The 20,834-nt window shown below is 34.2% G+C and overlaps 7 non-coding genes across 7 annotated transcripts; all 7 read left to right on the top strand.

Moving 5' to 3' along the window:
- Positions 1-15,549: 15,549 nt before the first annotated feature.
- TRNAA-CGC (transfer RNA alanine (anticodon CGC)) lies at positions 15,550-15,621 on the top strand. The gene has a single exon. It is a non-coding gene; the product is annotated as a tRNA-Ala (tRNA).
- A 65-nt stretch (positions 15,622-15,686) lies between these two features.
- TRNAA-CGC (transfer RNA alanine (anticodon CGC)) lies at positions 15,687-15,758 on the top strand. The gene has a single exon. It is a non-coding gene; the product is annotated as a tRNA-Ala (tRNA).
- Positions 15,759-15,823: 65 nt separating this feature from the next.
- Positions 15,824-15,895, top strand: TRNAA-CGC (transfer RNA alanine (anticodon CGC)). The gene has a single exon. It is a non-coding gene; the product is annotated as a tRNA-Ala (tRNA).
- Positions 15,896-15,961: 66 nt separating this feature from the next.
- TRNAA-CGC (transfer RNA alanine (anticodon CGC)) lies at positions 15,962-16,033 on the top strand. The gene has a single exon. It is a non-coding gene; the product is annotated as a tRNA-Ala (tRNA).
- Positions 16,034-16,374: 341 nt separating this feature from the next.
- On the top strand, positions 16,375-16,446 carry TRNAA-CGC (transfer RNA alanine (anticodon CGC)). Its single transcript has one exon. It is a non-coding gene; the product is annotated as a tRNA-Ala (tRNA).
- A 66-nt stretch (positions 16,447-16,512) lies between these two features.
- TRNAA-CGC (transfer RNA alanine (anticodon CGC)) lies at positions 16,513-16,584 on the top strand. The gene has a single exon. It is a non-coding gene; the product is annotated as a tRNA-Ala (tRNA).
- A 66-nt stretch (positions 16,585-16,650) lies between these two features.
- On the top strand, positions 16,651-16,722 carry TRNAA-CGC (transfer RNA alanine (anticodon CGC)). Its single transcript has one exon. It is a non-coding gene; the product is annotated as a tRNA-Ala (tRNA).
- Positions 16,723-20,834: the final 4,112 nt, after the last annotated feature.

Here is a 20,834-nt window from a genome sequence, read left to right as displayed (position 1 = left end):
GGCTTCTGCTTCTACTTAAAAATAAATGATATACATTTACTGCCGAACGTAGCGTAGTTCTGAGTGTACTCCTAGCTGTTACTGAATTTTTTTTAATAAATTTTTAAACATATAAAGTTTAGTTAATATTTACATAGGGTTTATTTCCCTGAAATATAACTTCTGGAGTGCTTTCAAAAAATAATCCAAATTCAACGCATTTATGTTTGAATTCAAATTTAGCGCCAAAAATAAATGTGCGATAATTTTCCACCAAAATTTGGCCTAGATACGATAATTTAAGATTTTCGATCTGGCAACGCTGCCGTTGGTTCCAAATGAGATAGAGTTTTTAAATAAATTTTTAGATTTAAATTAAAATTCCTTTTCGTTCTTTGCGTGGTTAGTTAGTTAGTCAGTTGTAGTTTTTAAGAAATGAGTTTAATTATCTCTCACAGGTGACAGGCATTTTGCTATTTTATCTGTGGTGACGTTTCTTTGTGAATAGTAAAATATTATAATTATGTTTCTCAAAGATGCATACTTTAAATATGAATAAAAATAATCGCATTTTGATCCATAATTCCCAAAACCCTCAGAAATTATAATTATACTATACATAATAAAATATATTCATTTAATTATTCGAGACCGAAAACTATCGCTACGCCCCCTTTGGTTCGCCATTGAAACCTAGATAGGTAGAAGCTAAAGCAGACGCTATTAGTTTTTCCTCATCGTTATTCGTATCGAGATCGCCATATTTAAAGCAGTTATTTTTAGCATATTATCTATTTTGTATCGGTTTAATTTTTAAACGTGTTGACATAAGTCTATAATGATCTTTCATAAGTATGTCAATTAGTCTAAAAACTAAATGTTCGCTTTGTGACGAGTAACGTAGAATTGACATCATACCTAAAATGTGCATTTTGCGTAAAATATTACGAAACTTAAAGGGAGTATGGTTATGGTGGATCAACTCATTTCTGCCACCAGGTTTAACGGAAGCTTTAGATGATTGGTGCTAGTTACGTTTAAAGCAAGCCGTTGCACGTCTAAAGGCTGGTTCACACGGGCAGTGTTTTCCTGATTTTCTCTATTTTCTCGTTTTACCACCTTTTCCCGTTGTTCTGGCGCACGGGAAAATAACTGTACACACGGATCAAATTTATCGGATTTTTCCGCCGTCAGCGCTGCCGGTGAACGAGAAAACGGAGAAAAAAGCTGTTTAAATACCTCTACTTTATTTTCCCGGTTTTTGAAGCTCTTTGAGTTCGACTAATCAGCGAGCTTTTCGCTGTCACGTGCTATAAGGAGCGATTTTGAAAGTCTTTAAAAGTAAGCTTGAGAATTTTTGCGTCTAACACGTGACGGCATAACGCTCGCTGACTGGTCGAGCCCAACGCCCCTCAAAAAAAAAAGGTTATAAGTTTTCTCGTTCCCCGGCAGCGCTCGCTGTGATAAAATTTGGTCCGTGTGTACAGTCGTGTTCCTGCGCGCCAGAACCACGGGAAAAGGCGGTAAAACTAGAAAATATAGAAAACCAGGAAAACACTGCCCGTGTGAACCAGGCTTTAGCCCATGATTTTTTGATTTAGTTAATAGTCCGAGACAAAACACGCGTATTAGACCTCATAACTAGTTATGTCGGGTGGCGGAGTGGTTAGCACTTTCGCCTCGCAGCCAGAGGAGCTGGGTTCGATTTCATCTTTTGGCACTGGATGAAAACTCGGAACAACTCCTTCTGCGTTGAGTTTGCAAGTTCTCTTCCCACTGGTTTAAGGGGTTTCCCCTAACATAAAAACTGGTAGAGGTTAACGGTAATAGTAAGTGTAGGGAGCTGTTGGCCCGCGTGGCATGAAGGTATTTCCACCACCCTCCTACGCATTGTAACCCGGCCAACTGATTAAAGGCATTAAAAGTCTCTCGATGACTCCCTTTCAAGTTATTAAAATTTTGAATGAAAAATACGGTAGCATTGCCTTTTCCGTACCTAGTGATAGCAAATATAAATTATGGTGTTTTTTTTTGCCAGAACTAAAAGTAAACTTGTAAAAATGTTAGGTTCCTTTTAACATTTGTATTACTATTTCCAACCAAGTTACGTATTCACCGCCTTAAAGCAAGTGTCGGCTCCTATTTTAAGGTTAGTATCATTGGCGAGCGAAAGATGTCACTAACGTAGAGTTTAGTGGAAATTGAAACAAGTTGAGCAAGCAAATTATTCCCTCAAAAGTAGGTGCCTCGACGTACCTCTTCCTTTAATTGGCTTTGCGTAATCACGTGCGCAGTTAACTTAGCTTGGATTGGCTTTTCCACAACCACGTGTTTCAATCACGTAATCTTCGACTTTCAAATAAATGACAAAAAGTTTTTGAAAGTCGATAATAGATGGAAGCCCCTTCCCGGCGATCTAAGCAATCATAGCCATCTTCGTTACATAGACCCAATCAAAAATACAGAGGGCAACGATAGAGCCGACACTTGCTTTAACCCCATCTCGAATCACATCGAGGAGATAAATGAATAGAAACAGTAGCGCCATCTAGTAAGATCCGAAGCGAAAGGGTGGAGCCTACCAACATTAAAAAGACTTACGATCCATCGTAGATCGGCCAAACACACCGGCATGGGTGGATCGCCATACAAAGAGTTGGACGAGAAAGAGTAAAGGTAACAGCGCCGCCTTACGGTGGTTCAACGAGTGAAAGGCACGTTTCAATGGGGGGGGGGGGGGGGGAAAGGACCACGAAACTAGAAGCGTTGGGACATTATACAGAGCCAAGGCCTAAAATACGTAGTAGCCACTATTTCGGCATTTAAGAGCGTATACCGTCAGCTCTATATCATTAATTCGTGGTCGGGGGTGGTCGGTTCGCAACGCCCCCTACATCTCACCGTTGGAAGGAACTGTCGGATCGCGCCACCGAGTAATTACGTTAAAGAGAAAAGCGACCCTGTCGTTAATCAATTGGAAAAATCTGCATCAAAAAGGTTCGGTCATAAATAATGAATTTTTATTTAATGTTTTAGGCTTTTTAATTAACTAGTCCCCTCTCTCGGCGGACGTCCGAACTATATTCTCCATCAAGGCGCGACGCACTCTCTTAACTTTATCTAGAAATTATTTTACGCGTAAACTGTTTAGTGAAATGGGTCATACACGGTGTCCGTTTAACGGTCAAGCGGACGCGAGTCGCTTCTTCCGTGGACCAAGAGGATTACGCCAGATTAATGACCATCAGACGAATATGAAAGCTGGCCTACCCTGGCGATTACGCATAAATCAACAAACACAATTTGACCACCCAGCACACCAACCTACCCACCACGTAGTTTAAGTTTTAATTATGAAAGTTTTTTCATTTTCTATTTATTTTTATTATTCAATAGCGTTCCTTTCCAATGGACTTTAGTTCGTTAATTAATATTTTAGAAAGTAGAACTACTTGTCGCTTTACCAGATGAGAACACTAACCGAACACAACAGAAGTAGAAAACGAGTTGCAGTTCACTTCGATGATTAAGTTTACACCCTTGATCGATTAAAACACGATTCAAACATGATTTAGATGATTAAATGGATTAAATCACGATTCAATAGAGTTAGTGATAAAGCCAATCACGATTAAGCTGATTATATCATGATTAAGCTGATTAAATTACGATTAAGATGATTATATCATGACTAAGCTGATTAAATAACGATTAAGCTGATTATATCATGATTAAGATGATGAAATTACGATTAAGCTGATTATATCATGATTAAGCTGATTATATCATGATTAAGCTGATTGAATTACGATTAAGATGATTATATCATGACTAAGCTGATTAAATAACGATTAAGCTGATTATATCATGATTAAGCTGATTATATCATGATTAAGCTGATTGAATTACGATTAAGATGATTATATCATGACTAAGCTGATTAAATAACGATTAAGCTGATTATATCATGATTAAGATGATTAAATTACGATTAAGCTGATTATATCATGATTAAGATGATTAAATTACGATTAAGCTGATTATATCATGATTAAGATGATTAAATTACGATTAAGCTGATTATATCATGACTAAGATGATTAAATTACGATTAAGCTGATTATATCATGACTAAGATGATTAAATTACGATTAAGCTGATTATATCATGATTAAGCTGAATAAATCACGATTAAGCTGATTAAATCTAAAAAATAAATATATTGCAAAAATTAGATCGTGTAGAAATCTATTTAATCACGATTAAGTCAATTAAATCACGATTAAGCTGATTATTTCGTGGTTAAACGGATTAACATGTGTTTAAATAAAGTTGAAAAAGATTTAATCGTGATTAAAAGATTAAATCAAGATTAAAAAGATTAAATCAAGATTAAAAAGATTAAATCAAGATTAAAAAGATTAAATCAAGATTAAAAAGATTAAATCAAGATTAAAAAGATTAAATCAAGATTAAAAAGATTAAATCAAGATTAAAAAGATTAAATCAAGATTAAAAGATTAAATCAAGATTAAAAAGATTAAATCAAGATTAAAAAGATTAAATCAAGATTAAAAAGATTAAATCAAGATAAAAAGATTAATGAGATTGACAAGTGGTCTCGAACCCCGAAAGCTCGTGAAACAATTTTTAAAATGAAAAGATTTTAATGAAATAAATTTTAAAAAAAACCATGAAATATCAGGATTAACACGATTTAATACATTTAATTTAAATTTTTTAATGATAGTCTGTTTCGCCAATGACAACGTAAACCATTGCGTACCGACGGACTGACAACTCTCCGCGAACTGAATGCACGAATAAATATTTATTTACTCTTTGACAAATCCCTTTTATAACTGGGAGGAAATCATAAATATTGATTCTCGAGTTGCATACTTTAAAATATATAAGCCATCGTCAAAATCATATTATATACAAATAATTTCGATAGAATAAGTTTGGCAAACAAACTATCGAAATTTAGGTAAATAAAACAAAAGGATGAATAGGACTATAATAATAATAATAATATGAACAGCTCAAATATGAATACTTTTGCAAGAAGGAATACATTTTTAAATTTGTCACTAACTAGAAAAAGTTTTAATTCTTAATTGTCCTTATAGTTTCGTCACGACCAGATCTTCCCATTTCGGCCGAAAGATACGCCACGGAATCGGCCGACTTGTCCAGTTCGTTCGCGTCAATATATTCTTTGCGGACGCTTTCGAATTTCAGACACTCAACTAGGAGATGTCCAACATCTTCGATTGACCAGCCCCTGATAATTGAAATGCTTTCAAAACTGTATAATACCGCTTACCTTTGGAAAATAATGATGAAATATTGAAACGGAAGATAAAAATAACTATTATAAACACTGGCTCCATTTCAGAAGTTAGATTTTTTCGAATTGCAAACCGAAACGCGTGTACGCTCGTATTTCTCGCCATCAAAATAGGGTTGTAAAGCTTGTTTTCCACTAGCGCGCGTCATAATTTTATTTTCTTTACGCGCGTCATAATGTTATTTTCTTTACTCACGTAAAAACATTGGAACGTTTCAAAGCTGAGAAACGCGTCGTTGCGCGCGCCAGTGGAAAACAAGCTTCAGTCGGAAAATCTTTCGCGGAAAATGACCGCGGCCTTTTTTCCGGAAACTTTTCTGTATCCAAAAAAAAATAAATAAAAAAGTTTTCATTCCATGATTAGTCTAAAAATTTGAATAAAGCGGCATTTTTGTCTACTTTTTTCGAATCTGAAAGCAAAACTTAACCTCCAGACTACTTTAAACTGATTAACAATGTAACACTGTTTTGTACTATGTTTACTGACATTAGACATTTTATATCGATAAAAAGTTAAAAACATTAAAAACCCTTAATAAGTAATTTATGTTTTAATTTTTTATTTTTCCGAAATTCGGAAAATTTTCTGGAAATTTTTCCACAATTTATTTATCCGGAAAATTGAAAACACTAAAACTAACCAACTATTTTGCCAACGGAAAGAGTAGGAAGGGACGAGTTTCCTGTTCGCAATCATTACACAACAGACTATCATTAATCTAATTCGTTCTGTGCCTTACTTATATTTATAATCAACTTATGGTTATAATCCACTTATGGTACAACCTAAGATAAGAATCTGAATTATAAGCAAAGTATCAAGAACATTTCTCCCCTTTAAAGCCTATTTAATCTATCCGGTATCCCATTAGTCCCCTAATTACGTCTTCCAATTTGATAGACACAAAGGGGTTGTGACCCACCCATAAAACTTCCATAAAGATCCTAAATGTCCGGAAAGTCACTCTTGTATTCTCAACAGATAATCATTTCTAAGATAATGATTCCAAAACTCAAGATATTGCGGACATATGTTAAAATTGTTTAACTTTATAAATAAGATGATATCGGGTATTTAAAGGAACGTCAAGGTCACATAATTTTCAAATAAATTAAATGCAAAATAGGCTTTCAGTTCTTTACAAATAAATCAATATCAAAGGAGCTGATACTTCATGGATTCAGTTCTTTAAATAGGTTTCTTTATATTTTGTATAACTATAGGAAGCCGCCAGTTTGAGCATTGGCAACGACAAAGACTTCATAACTAGATTCCAGGGTTATATTTTGTATTTTTTTTAGTAGAAGGAAAGTGAGGGCGAGGCGTCAGTCCCGGGGTCGGGGTCAGGTTCGGGATCGGGGTCCGGGATTTAAGGGGTGAAATGAGGGTAAAATCGTCGAAAAGTCAATGTATTTAGGGTATTTTTCGCGACGATTTGTTTTTTCGTATATCAACATATTGTGTCCAGGCCAACTTGTTCATTTATCTACGCTTATCTCGAAAGATACTTGAACGTATATCTTATCAAGTTTTATCGTACGGAATAAGTTGAAATGATGTAAAAATTGATAACCTAGGCGACGAGTGCGCAGATTACCCCGGGGGACGCGGTTAATTTGAATTTAAGAGTGTTTTGACGTCATGGAATATTCGTTGTTAAAGTAGAATGGAAATATTTTTAAACTTCATTTTAATATCATTGTAGTATGCTTGACACTTGAACCAATCTCACGAGTATTTCTTAAAACGAATATCTCGATCGCGTTTTATCGTACGAAATAAGTGGAAATTATGTAAGTTGTATGATTAATAACCTAGGCAGGAAGATAGCGCGCGCGTGCGTGGATTACCTGGGAGGCGTGGATTACCTGGGAGGCGCGGATTGCCCGGGCGCGCGGTTAATTTGAATTTAAAACATGGATTCCCTCTCCGAAATAATTCATGTACCCAAAATTGGACCGCAAGTTTTTTTCTTTTAGGGGAATCTCTATAGGAGTTTAACATTACAATAAAGCTAATAGGTCCAGTTTGGGGTACTTTTGGTCCGAAATGGGGTACATAGGGCCGAAAATGGTGACTTTGGTCGTTTTAAGGGTACTTTTGTTCTATTTTGGTCCATTTTTGGGTACATCAGAAAAGCAGTTGGAAAAACGAAGAGCCTTATTTTTTTTTCCACCCATCTCCAAACTCCAAAAATTTATTGCTTTAATTTATTTATCGCTTCCGTAGGTATAAAATAAGATAAAAACCACTTACCTATATTTTAATTACGGTAAATTAAAAATACTTAATTAGTGTACTAAGTTACGTTTAAAAGAACCTTTTGTAACAATTCCAATATGTAAATATAGGTATAAGGATTGAAAAAATACTTAAAGTGGTTTTACTGATAAACTCTAAAGGAATTTAACTTTAAAGGGTATCTTAGATTATTGTTTTTAATTTTATTCAAGTTGAAAACGTATTAAGAGTCCTTCAAAGTACTATAAAAGGATTTTATTTACGAACTTAATTCATATTTTCTTCAAACTTTCAATTCGCTTTTATTACTATTTAAATACGGTAAAATATAATTCTTATACACAAATATAGTCAGAAAGATACTATAAAACACTAAAATTAAAATTAAATTAAATTTGTGTGGATAAGATTTGTAAATATCATTTTGAAACTAATAACTTTCACGCTTTATTTAAGTCAAGCCAATAAAAACAATTACCTATATTTTAAATACGGTAAAATATAAATACATTTCCGATATGTAAATAGGTAGAATAACACTATAAAAAGTTCCTTTTTCTTCTTTTAATACGACAACACACACAACTCTGATACGCAAATATATAAAGAAAATATAAAAAAAAATTTACTCTACGTTCGATACGTTAAAATACATTTCCGATACACAAATATAGATAAAGAAATACTATAAAATGTAAAAAGGTAGAAAAATACTACACATTAACCATTATGAATTTAAGCTTACAACATCCTTCACGTATAGAGCATAACATATATGTTCAGAGTTAACTTGTTTCCTCGTTATCTTTATCGCATGTGTTTTAAATAGCGTATGGAATAAGTTAAGAATGTACTGAAATGGTGTATGTTTAAACCTCGTAGAATAAAGAGTAAAACATATGTTCAGAGTCGGCTTGATTACTAAAGCGAATAACACAGAGACGTTTCCGGTGTAGTCACGTAGGAAGAAAAATACTACAACACTCTCTATACTCTACATTCAACACGTTAAAATATACTTCCGAAATGTCAATATAGGTAGTAAAATACTACAAAATCTCTATACTTTACCTTCAATACGTTAAATTACATTCCAATATGTAAATATAGGAGGAAAAATACTACAAAAGCCTCTTTTCTTGGCGTTCAATATGTTAAAATAGATTTCTGAAATGCAAATGTAGGTAGTAAATACTACAAAATCTCTATACTCTACCTTCAATACGTTAAATTACATTCCAATATGTAAATATAGGTAGTAAATACTACAAAAGCCTCTTTTCTTGGCGTTCAATATGTTAAAATAGATTTCTGAAATGCAAATATAGGTAGTAAATACTACAAAAGCCTCTTTTCTTGGCGTTCAATATGTTAAAATAGATTTCGGAAATGCAAATATAGGTAGTAATTACTACAAAAGCCTCTTACTCTACGTTCAATACGTTAAATTAATGATATGCCTCCGATCGAATCGTTCATTTTTTCCTATTTAAATATACGCATTTAAATTAGAATTGCTTTTAGTGTTCGACAGTCGATTAATTTTTATCCACAAATTTTCCGATTTATTTAAAAAACGTTGGTAAAAAGAATATCATTTTAACTTATTTAATTGTGTTTTTTACCCAACCAAGCATTTATTTGAATAAAAGTGGTATTTATTTAAATAACCAATAGTTAAATAAAAATTGTTAAATGTTTAAATAATCGAAAGTGAACAAGCCTATTTTTTAAATAAAACAAACAGACTTTAGAGTTGATAAGATTTGTAAATATCATTTGAAACTAATAATTTTCACGCTTTATTTAAGTCAAGCAATTACATTTTTTAAAATGAAAGAAGTTAAACAATATAAAAATTTGTAAATATTGTAAATATTTTTAGGTAATAAAGAAATTAAGAAATGTTTTAATTAAAATATCTTTCATTTTCTACTACATTTTTAAAAATGAAAGAAGTTTAACAATATAATTATTCTAATATAATTTCAAAATCAGGTATTATTTAAAGTACAAATGCATAATTTAGTGAAGCAATTCTTATTTAAATACTTTTATTTAATTAATTTGTGTCTGAAATGTATTTATTGAAAAATAAGTGGGTTTTACTATTTATCACGGTTTTTTATATATATATATATATATATATATATATATATTGGAATTGTTACAAAAGGTTCTTTTAAACGTAACTTAGTACATTAATTTATTTTGGAAGTTCAAAACGTATTAAGAGCCCTTCAGAGTACTATAAAAGGATTTCATTTACAAACTAAATTAATATTTTCTTCAAACTTTCAATTCGTTATAATTCGAATTTAAATGAAAACATCATGGATTATAGGTGCGTAATCTACTATTAGACCGAACGGATTAAAAATACTTAAAGTAAGTGGTTTTACTGATAAACTAAAGCAATTTAACTTTAAAGGGTATCTTAGATTATTGTTTTTAATATTATTCAAATTCAAAACGTATAAAGAGTCCTTCAAAGTAATTTAAAAGAATTTTATTTACGAACTAAATCCATATTTTAGAAGTTAGTTTGTATGAAATACTTACTAATACCTGAAAAATGGACTTTAGAGTTGATAAGATTTGTAAATATCATTTGAAACTAATAATTTTCACGCTTTATTTAAGTCAAGCAATTACATTTTTAAAAATGAAAGAAGTTAAACAATATAAAAATTTGTAAATATTGTAAATATTTTTAGGTAATAAAGAAATTAAGAAATGTTTTAATTAAAATATCTTTCATTTTCTACTACATTTTTAAAAATGAAAGAAGTTTAACAATATAATTATTCTAATATAATTTCAAAATCAGGTATTATTTAAAGTACAAATGCATAATTTAGTGAAGCAATTCTTATTTAAATACTTTTATTTAATTAATTTGTGTATCTGAAATGTATTAATTGAAAAATAAGTGGGTTTTACTATTTATCACGGTTTTTATATATATATATATATATATATATATATATATATATATATATATATATATATATATATATATATATATATATATATATTGGAATTGTTACAAAAGGTTCTTTTAAACGTAACTTAGTACATTAATTTATTTTGGAAGTTCAAAACGTATTAAGAGCCCTTCAGAGTACTATAAAAGGATTTCATTTACAAACTAAATTAATATTTTCTTCAAACTTTCAATTCGTTATAATTTGAATTTAAATGAAAACATCATGGATTATAGGTGCGTAATCTGCTATTAGACCGAACTAATTAAAAAAATACTTAAAGTAAGTGGTTTTACTGATAAACTCTAAAGGAATTTAACTTTAAAGGGTATCTTAGATTATTGTTTTTAATATTATTCAAAAACAAATACGTCGAATTATTTGGTATTCGAAATACTATTGATTAGTTTTTATATCTTTAATTTTATTTTTCAGAACAATTTCTCTTTGTCTAGCTTCTTCTAACTTTAATTTTGTTGGCCTTAAAGCCAAGTATTTAACAAATTTTGTAACCAAGTAGATGGAGCTTTAAACAATTTTTCAGTCATGTAGTCAAGGAAATGTTCAAATATACGTGTATTTGGTCATTTTGATGGTCAAATAGCCCAGTATGGAACTGCGAGATGATAGTCAGACATTGAGACGCGGGTGGCGCCCGTGCCCCAGCGTCCGCGCCAGCCCCGTCGGTGCCCCATTTCACATTTCAGACGTCGACGGAGGCTCGGGGCACCATCAGGGCGAGGGCGCGGACGCTGGGGCACGGGCGCCACCCGCGTCTCAATGTCTGACTATCATCTCGCAGTTCCATACTGGGCTATTTGACCATCAAAATGACCAAATACACGTATATTTGAACATTTCCTTGACTACATGACAGAAAAATTGTTTAAAGCTCCATCTACTTGGTTACAAAATTTGTTAAATACTTGGCTTTAAGGCCATCTAAATTAAAGTTAGAAGAAGCTAGACAAAGAGAAATTGTTCTGAAAAATAAAATTAAAGATATAAAAACTAACCAATAGTATTTCGAATACCAAATAATTCGACGTATTTGTTTTTGAAATAACTAAATAGTTTGCATATTTGTCAAAAAAAAAACTAAAAAAGTAATTGAAATTACTATTAATTTTACTTGCAATAGTAAAATACTAAACCAAATGTATAATTTATATTTTATTTTATTTAATAAATTTAAACTATAATACTAAACTTTTTCAAAAAAAACTTTTACAAACATAATTTAAAATACACATTTTTAAAATTTAACTACACCAGCTCCAAGTCAGCTAGCGACTTTTTTTTTAAGTAACTACTAACTACAATTAAAATCAAAGGATCTGCTATATTTTTCATGCTTTGAAAACAGTTCATTAAAATCTCGAGTTTTTAAATATATGTAAAACACGAAGGAGCAGATCTTTTATCACAAATTTTCATAAATTATATTTAATTTAGTTTATAATAATATAGGGAACTCAAAAATTAAAAAACGAAAAATCAAAAAATTACTTACTTCAACCTTTCTCCCTTTTATTAGTTTCGTTTTAAACTTGGTTTACGTTTTAGTTTTACTTTGCTATTCTAGAAAATTCCAAAATTCCTTTAGAGTTTATCAGTAAAACCACTTACTTTAAGTATTTTTTTAATTAGTTCGGTCTAATAGTAGATTACGCACCTATAATCCATGATGTTTTCATTTAAATTCAAATTATAACGAATTGAAAGTTTGAAGAAAATATTAATTTAGTTTGTAAATGAAATCCTTTTATAGTACTCTGAAGGGCTCTTAATACGTTTTGAACTTCCAAAATAAATTAATGTACTAAGTTACGTTTAAAAGAACCTTTTGTAACAATTCCAATATATATATATATATATATATATATATATATATATATATATATATATATATATATATATATATATATATATATATATATATATATATATATATATATAAAAACCGTGATAAATAGTAAAACCCACTTATTTTTCAATTAATACATTTCAGATACACAAATTAATTAAATAAAAGTATTTAAATAAGAATTGCTTCACTAAATTATGCATTTGTACTTTAAATAATACCTGATTTTGAAATTATATTAGAATAATTATATTGTTAAACTTCTTTCATTTTTAAAAATGTAGTAGAAAATGAAAGATATTTTAATTAAAACATTTCTTAATTTCTTTATTACCTAAAAATATTTACAATATTTACAAATTTTTATATTGTTTAACTTCTTTCATTTTTAAAAATGTAATTGCTTGACTTAAATAAAGCGTGAAAATTATTAGTTTCAAATGATATTTACAAATCTTATCAACTCTAAAGTCCATTTTTCAGGTATTAGTAAGTATTTCATACAAACTAACTTCTAAAATATGGATTTAGTTCGTAAATAAAATTCTTTTAAATTACTTTGAAGGACTCTTTATACGTTTTGAATTTGAATAATATTAAAAACAATAATCTAAGATACCCTTTAAAGTTAAATTGCTTTAGTTTATCAGTAAAACCACTTACTTTAAGTATTTTTAATCCGTTCGGTCTAATAGTAGATTACGCACCTATAATCCATGATGTTTTCATTTAAATTCGAATTATAACGAATTGAAAGTTTGAAGAAAATATTAATTTAGTTTGTAAATGAAATCCTTTTATAGTACTCTGAAGGGCTCTTAATACGTTTTGAACTTCCAAAATAAATTAATGTACTAAGTTACGTTTAAAAGAACCTTTTGTAACAATTCCAATATATATATATATATATATATATATATATAAAAAACCGTGATAAATAGTAAAACCCACTTATTTTTCAATAAATACATTTCAGACACAAATTAATTAAATAAAAGTATTTAAATAAGAATTGCTTCACTAAATTATGCATTTGTACTTTAAATAATACCTGATTTTGAAATTATATTAGAATAATTATATTGTTAAACTTCTTTCATTTTTAAAAATGTAGTAGAAAATGAAAGATACTAAATTTACAAAATTATTGCACGACGGATACTTCATGGTTCAATATTTTATTTAATTTTAATAAAATATTGAACCATGAAGTATCCGTCGTGCAATAATTTTGTAAATTTAGTATAGAACTTCCACCATGGTTATAAAATTAAATATTTATGAAAATGAAAGATATTTTAATTAAAACATTTCTTAATTTCTTTATTACCTAAAAATATTTACAATATTTACAAATTTTTATATTGTTTAACTTCTTTCATTTTTAAAAATGTAATTGCTTGACTTAAATAAAGCGTGAAAATTATTAGTTTCAAATGATATTTACAAATCTTATCAACTCTAAAGTCTGTTTGTTTTATTTAAAAAATAGGCTTGTTCACTTTCGATTATTTAAACATTTAACAATTTTTATTTAACTATTGGTTATTTAAATAAATACCACTTTTATTCAAATAAATGCTTGGTTGGGTAAAAAACACAATTAAATAAGTTAAAATGATATTCTTTTTACCAACGTTTTTTAAATAAATCGGAAAATTTGTGGATAAAAATTAATCGACTGTCGAACACTAAAAGCAATTCTAATTTAAATGCGTATATTTAAATAGGAAAAAATGAACGATTCGATCGGAGGCATATCATTAATTTAACGTATTGAACGTAGAGTAAGAGGCTTTTGTAGTAATTACTACCTATATTTGCATTTCCGAAATCTATTTTAACATATTGAACCCCAAGAAAAGAGGCTTTTGTAGTATTTACTACCTATATTTGCATTTCAGAAATCTATTTTAACATATTGAACGCCAAGGAAAGAGGCTTTTGTAGTATTTACTACCTATATTTACATATTGGAATGTAATTTAACGTATTGAAGGTAGAGTATAGAGATTTTGTAGTATTTACTACCTACATTTTCATTTCAGAAATCTATTTTAACATATTGAACGCCAAGAAAAGAGGCTTTTGTAGTATTTTTCCTCCTATATTTACATATTGGAATGTAATTTAACGTATTGAAGGTAAAGTATAGAGATTTTGTAGTATTTTACTACCTATATTGACATTTCGGAAGTATATTTTAACGTGTTGAATGTAGAGTATAGAGAGTGTTGTAGTATTTTTCTTCCTACGTGACTACACCGGAAACGTCTCTGTGTTATTCGCTTTAGTAATCAAGCCGACTCTGAACATATGTTTTACTCTTTATTCTACGAGGTTTAAACATACACCATTTCAGTACATTCTTAACTTATTCCATACGCTATTTAAAACACATGCGATAAAGATAACGAGGAAACAAGTTAACTCTGAACATATATGTTATGCTCTATACGTGAAGGATGTTGTAAGCTTAAATTCATAATGGTTAATGTGTAGTATTTTTCTACCTTTTTACATTTTATAGTATTTCTTTATCTATATTTGTGTATCGGAAATGTATTTTAACGTATCGAACGTAGAGTAAATTTTTTTTTATATTTTCTTTATATATTTGCGTATCAGAGTTGTGTGTGTTGTCGTATTAAAAGAAGAAAAAGGAACTTTTCATAGTGTTATTCTACCTATTTACATATCGGAAATGTATTTATATTTTACCGTATTTAAAATATAGGTAATTGTTTTTATTGGCTTGACTTAAATAAAGCGTGAAAGTTATTAGTTTCAAAATGATATTTACAAATCTTATCCACACAAATTTAATTTAATTTTAATTTTAGTGTTTTATAGTATCTTTCTGACTATATTTGTGTATAAGAATTATATTTTACCGTATTATGGTGCGAATAACCCTACTTCGTAGGTGTAGTTTCTTGCTCGGTTGTAAATTAACTGCGAACCGCAAATATTCAAATGGCCAACACTTTAACATAAATTGAATAAACCACGAAAAAAAAACGTTGCTGTTTTCATTTAAGTCACAATTCTGGCTCAAGCTTTTCCTTAAATACCTTGATTAATGAACCCTGATCAGGGAAAAAAATTCGTAAAACCTAGAAGGGACTTAACTCAGTGGTAGAGTGTTCGCTTCGCGTGCGAATTGTCCCGGGTCCAATCCCCGGAGTCTCCATCTTTTTCATTAATTTCCTAGTGCATCGTATATCCCGTATCACGAATTAACAAAAGTACAGACGCGGGGAGTTAGCTCAGTGGTAGAGTGTTCGCTTCGCATGCGAAAGGTCCCGGGTTCAATCTCCGGAGTCTCCATCTTTTTCATTAATTTCCTAATGCACCGTGTATCCCGTATCACGAATTAACAACATTTCAGACGCGGGGACTTAGCTCAGTGGTAGAGTGTTCGCTTCGCATGCGAAATGTCCCGGGTTCAATCCCCGGAGTCTCCATCTTTTTCATTATTTTCCTAGTGCACCGTGAATCCCGTTTCACGAATTAACGAGAGTTTCAGACGCGGGGACTTAGCTCAGTGGTAGAGAGTTCGCTTCGCATGCGAAAAGTCCCGGGTTCAAACCCCGGAGTCTCCATCTTTTTCATTATTTTCCTAGTGCACCGTGAATCCCGTTTCACGAACTAACGACAATTTCAGACGCGGGGACTTAGCTCAGTGGTAGAGTGTTCGCTACGCATGCGAAATGTCCCGGGTTCAATCCCTTAACTCACCATCTTTTTCATCAATTTCCTAGTGCACCGTATATCTCGTATCACGAATTAACAAACGTTCAGATGCGGGGACTTAGCTCAGTGGTAGCGTGTTCGCTTCGCATGCGAAATGTCCCGTGTCCAATCCCCGGAGTCTCCATCTTTTTCATTAATTTCCTAGTGCACCGTGAATCCCGTTTCACGAATTAACGACAGTTTCAGACGCGGGGACTTAGCTCAGTGGTAGAGTGTTCGCTTCGCATGCGAACTGTCCCGGGTTCAATCCCCGGAGTCTCCACCTTTTTTATTAATTTCCTAGTGCTCCGTGAATACCGTTTTAAGAATTAACGACAATTTCAGGCACGGGGACTTAGCTCAGTGGTAGAGTGTTCGCTTCGCATGCGAAAAGTCCCGGGTTCAATCTCCGGAGTCTCCATCTTTTTCATTAATTTCCTAATGCACCGTGTATCCCGTATCACGAATTAACGACAGTTTCAGACGCGGGGATTTAGCTCAGTGGTAGAGTGTTCGCTTCGCATGCGAAATGTCCCGGGTTCAATCCCCGGAGTCTTCATCTTTTTCATTAATTTCCTAGTGCACCGTGAATACCGTTTTACGAATTAACGACAGTTTCAGACGCGGGGACTTAGCTCAGTGGTAGAGTGTTCGCTTCGGGATTCGCGTTTGGTTTTTGGAGAGTGCGGTTCGTTTTCTTTGCTCTCCTCGTCTTCTCGCTAAGCCTTAGTTTCGGTTTATTTTCTAACATTTTGTTTGCTTAATTTAAAATTTACTAATTCGCGCAGTTTATTTTTCGTTTTTCGTGCTTTCCTGGGTTTTCTTCTGAAATCCAGGATGGATATTTTAAAGCGCTCCGTTTTTGTGGAGTGTGAAGTTAAAGAAGTTTCGAAGCAGGAAATATTGACGGCATGTATTTTGGATTACGGGCCTAACTCGGTTTCGTTGGTTGTTGCTACGGACGGTGGCTATTACGTCACCTTCTTTCGCCAGGATGACGCCGATCTTTGTCTGGATGCTGATCTTCAGGTGGGAGACAAGCGTTTTGATGTGTCTGGGATTGCGAGGAAGACAGTCATTGTTAATATCTTTGGCTTACCAGAATTTGTGAGTGATGAGGCTGTTAATGAAAAATTGGAGAGCTTATTATGCGAGATTAAAGGAGAAATACTTTGGCGTAAAAATGACGAAGGTGTTTATTTTGGTCTCCGGTCGGTCAAGGTTCGTCTTGCCGAATGCGTTAGTTCCTTACCGTACGGCTTAAAAATAAAGGACGTTCTTGGTCGGGAGACTTTTTACCGAGTTCGTCATAACTCCCAGAGTAAAGTTTGTAATGGGTGTCTTTCATCCAGCCACCTCTACAAGGAATGCCCATCTTTTATTTGTTTTCGATGTAAGAAGCAGGGCCATATGGCTCGGGTCTGCCCCACTCGGTCTACGATCATTGAGTCGAGGGAGACTGACGATGAAGCCAGTTCCGGAATTCTCGGTAATTATCGCTCTAACGATCATAATGTTCAGGATGTACATATGCCTAATGATACCGGTGCCGCCAAGGGTGGTGACGACGTGGAGAAGAATGAAGTAGCTCTTAGCGTGAAGGACTCGGGTAAACGAGTCCTGCCTTTTACTAGTGGGTCGGACGCTGAAAAACGACAACCTCCACCTAAGAAGTCGAATGTAGTTTCCAAGGATCCGAAGACTAATTCTTCGGACACTCCCGCATCGAAGTCGCTTCCCAGTGTTGTTACCCCCATCCCCAACTCGCATCATGCCGCTAAGAATCGTAACAGTTAACGTCAACGGTCTTCGGAACCTTGACAAGATGAGGGAACTTCTTGTTTTTATAGGCGCGTACGACGTGGTTTTCCTACAGGAGACCCATTGGACGAATGAGCACGTAGGAGTTTTTCGGGACATTTTTCGTGGGCGTGTTTTTTGGGATAATGATCCAGTTACCACTTTTTGCGGCGTAGCGACATGTTTCCGTGCCGGCCTTGACATTATTCCTTCTCGGGTTTTTCGTAGTGGTTGCGGGCGTTTTTTATCTGTCTCCGCGCTCGTTGACGATTTACCTTTGGATTTTGAGAATATCTACGCGCCGAATGACGCATCGGCGCGAACAGCTTTTTTGTCTACTGCGAAATTATGGTGCTCTATTTTACCTCGTCCGATTATTGCGGGCGATTTTAACGATGTTTTAAGCTATAATCTCGATCGCCGCCCTGCTTCCAAGGCCCGCCCTGTTTGTCAGCCTTCGTCACTTAAATTGTGGTCTATGGGACTGGATCTTCATGATCCCTGGCGGGCGTCTCACCAAGATCACTTTGATTACCCGCGTTCGGGTTTCGTGTACGGGAACTTTGTAATGTCACGTATTGATTATATATTTACCCGCCCTACGGATACCCATAATTGTTCACGATGTCTCATTTCGACCATCTCTTTTTCCGATCATAAAGCCGTGTCTCTTGTTTTTGATCCTAGTGGTGTTCAACGCGGTCCTGGGGTTTGGGCATTTAATTCTACTTTACTGAAAGAGGATCGCTTTCGCAACGGCATCCAGCGTATTGTTAATCGGAGTCGCGACACTATAGAGTACCGCGAGAACATATTTAGCTGGTACGAGAACCTTAAAGTCACTATCAAGGACTACGCTATCTTCTATGGTAAAGTTCGCGCTCAGAAGTTACGGAATTCGCGGTCTGCTCCGATAGAGCGGATTTCGGGTCTCGTGGCGCGTTTCGCCAATGATCCGAGCTGCCTGTCGGAATTGTTAGTAGCGAAGCAGTCGCTTGCGGATTTCGATGCTGGGGTAATTCGGGCCCAGGTTCTTCGCGCCAAGGCAGATATTCAAGAATTTGGAGAAAGACCTACGCGTTATTTTTTGCGTTTGGAGACCCACCGCCAGGGCATTAAGTCAATTGGTCGTTTGGTTTCTAACTCTGGTGAGGTGTTACGTGACGGGGTTCTTATCCGTAACGAAATATTCGAGTTTTACAATGCCCTTTACACCAACGAGCCTATCTGCGAGGAACAGTGTCGCCGTTTTACTGACCTAGTCCGTAACCGTGTTGATGCCGTTGATAGCTCTGCCCTTGAGCAACCGGTTGCTTGGGGGGAAATCGAACACGCCTTGGGTTCTATGAAGAACAATAAGAGTCCGGGTCTTGACGGTTTAACGGTGGAGTTTTGGCGCTTTTTTCTCCCTCTAATCAAAAACGAATATCTCGGTATGGTTCAAACTATCCGCGACCATGGGCACATTCCTCCCAGTATGAAAGTTGGTCTCATAGTTCTTGTGCCGAAATCTGGTGACTTGTCGCTTTTAAAAAATTGGCGTCCTATTACATTGTTAAACACGGACTATAAAATTTTATCCAAGGTTTTCGCGCTTCGGCTCGCTCGACTGTTACCAAATATTACGTCACCGACTCAGACGGGAGCGGTTTGCGGTCGGGACATTTCTTTAACTACAAGGACTTTGTCGGATGTAACGGAGCTTCTGCGGATTCGTGGGGAAGGTGGTATTCTCGTACAGTTGGACCTCTTGAAAGCTTTCGATCGGGTGTCTTGGCCGTTTTTATTCGCATTATTAGCCTCGATGGGGGTTGGCCCTTTCTTCTGCCGGTGGATTCAAGCTTTTATCGCGGGTTCCAAGGCCTGTGTCAAAATCAACGGTCATTTAACTCCTCTGTTCTCGTTGGGTAGCTCGGTTCGTCAAGGTTGCCCTCTCAGCCCATTGCTGTATATATTAGCTTCGGAACCATTGTTTAGCGCGGTGAATCGCCACGACACAATACCGGCCCTCCGTCTCTCTGCTCATTCGCTTTTGCCGAAACTCTTTCAACATATGGATGACACTACTATCGTATCTACATCTGAGACTGCTATCCCTCCGATATGCGAAATTCTTTCGGATTTTGGTCAGGCTTCGGGTGCTAAATTAAACCCAGCGAAGTGTCAAGCGAAATGGCTTGGTCTTTATCACGGTCGGGATCTTCTCGTCTCGCGTGGTATAACTATCTCAAGTGCGCCTTTGAAGATTCTCGGCATTTGGATTGACTATGACTATGCTAATTTACCTCAACTTCAGTGGGAAGAGCGGTACAGAAAGTTTTGTCGCGTCTTGCGTTCTTGGAAGGGTCGTCCTCTATCTATCATTGGGAAAGTCTTAGTGGTTAACGTTTTGGCTGCGTCTACGCTTTGGCATATCTTAAAAGCGGTCGACATTTCTCGGTTTTGGCTCAGCCAATTTCAAGCCGCCATTTTATCATTTATTTGGGGAACCGGTCCTCACCTTGTCGCGTATGACACTCTCGTTCGGCCAACGTTTTTTGGGGGTTTCGGCCTCGTGGATATCCCGACAAAAGTCAAAGCTTTTCGCGTTCGCGAAATCCTTACTCTGTTTGAAGACGCTACTTCGGATTACTATCGGGACCTTTATTCAGCGATCCTTGACCACTATGGGGGCGATTTGCAACTTGGCATTCAAGTCTTCCGATTAACTATTGACTCGCGTCGTGCTGCCGGTCTTCCCGATCCATACGTTTCAATGCTTCGCGCTTGGGATGATTATTCTCATCTCAGCGGATGGATTTTTCCCCCTCTCTCGGACTTTTTGGACGAACCACTCTTCCTGAATCCACGATTGAGCTTGTCGCGATTCGG

Source organism: Leiobunum rupestre, chromosome 5, assembly GCF_980474605.1.
Source record: "Leiobunum rupestre chromosome 5, qqLeiRupe1.1.hap1, whole genome shotgun sequence".
NCBI lineage: Eukaryota > Metazoa > Arthropoda > Arachnida > Opiliones > Sclerosomatidae > Leiobunum > Leiobunum rupestre.
The sequence above is the reverse complement of the archived record's forward strand: the minus strand, read 5'-3'. Positions and strand labels throughout refer to the sequence as shown.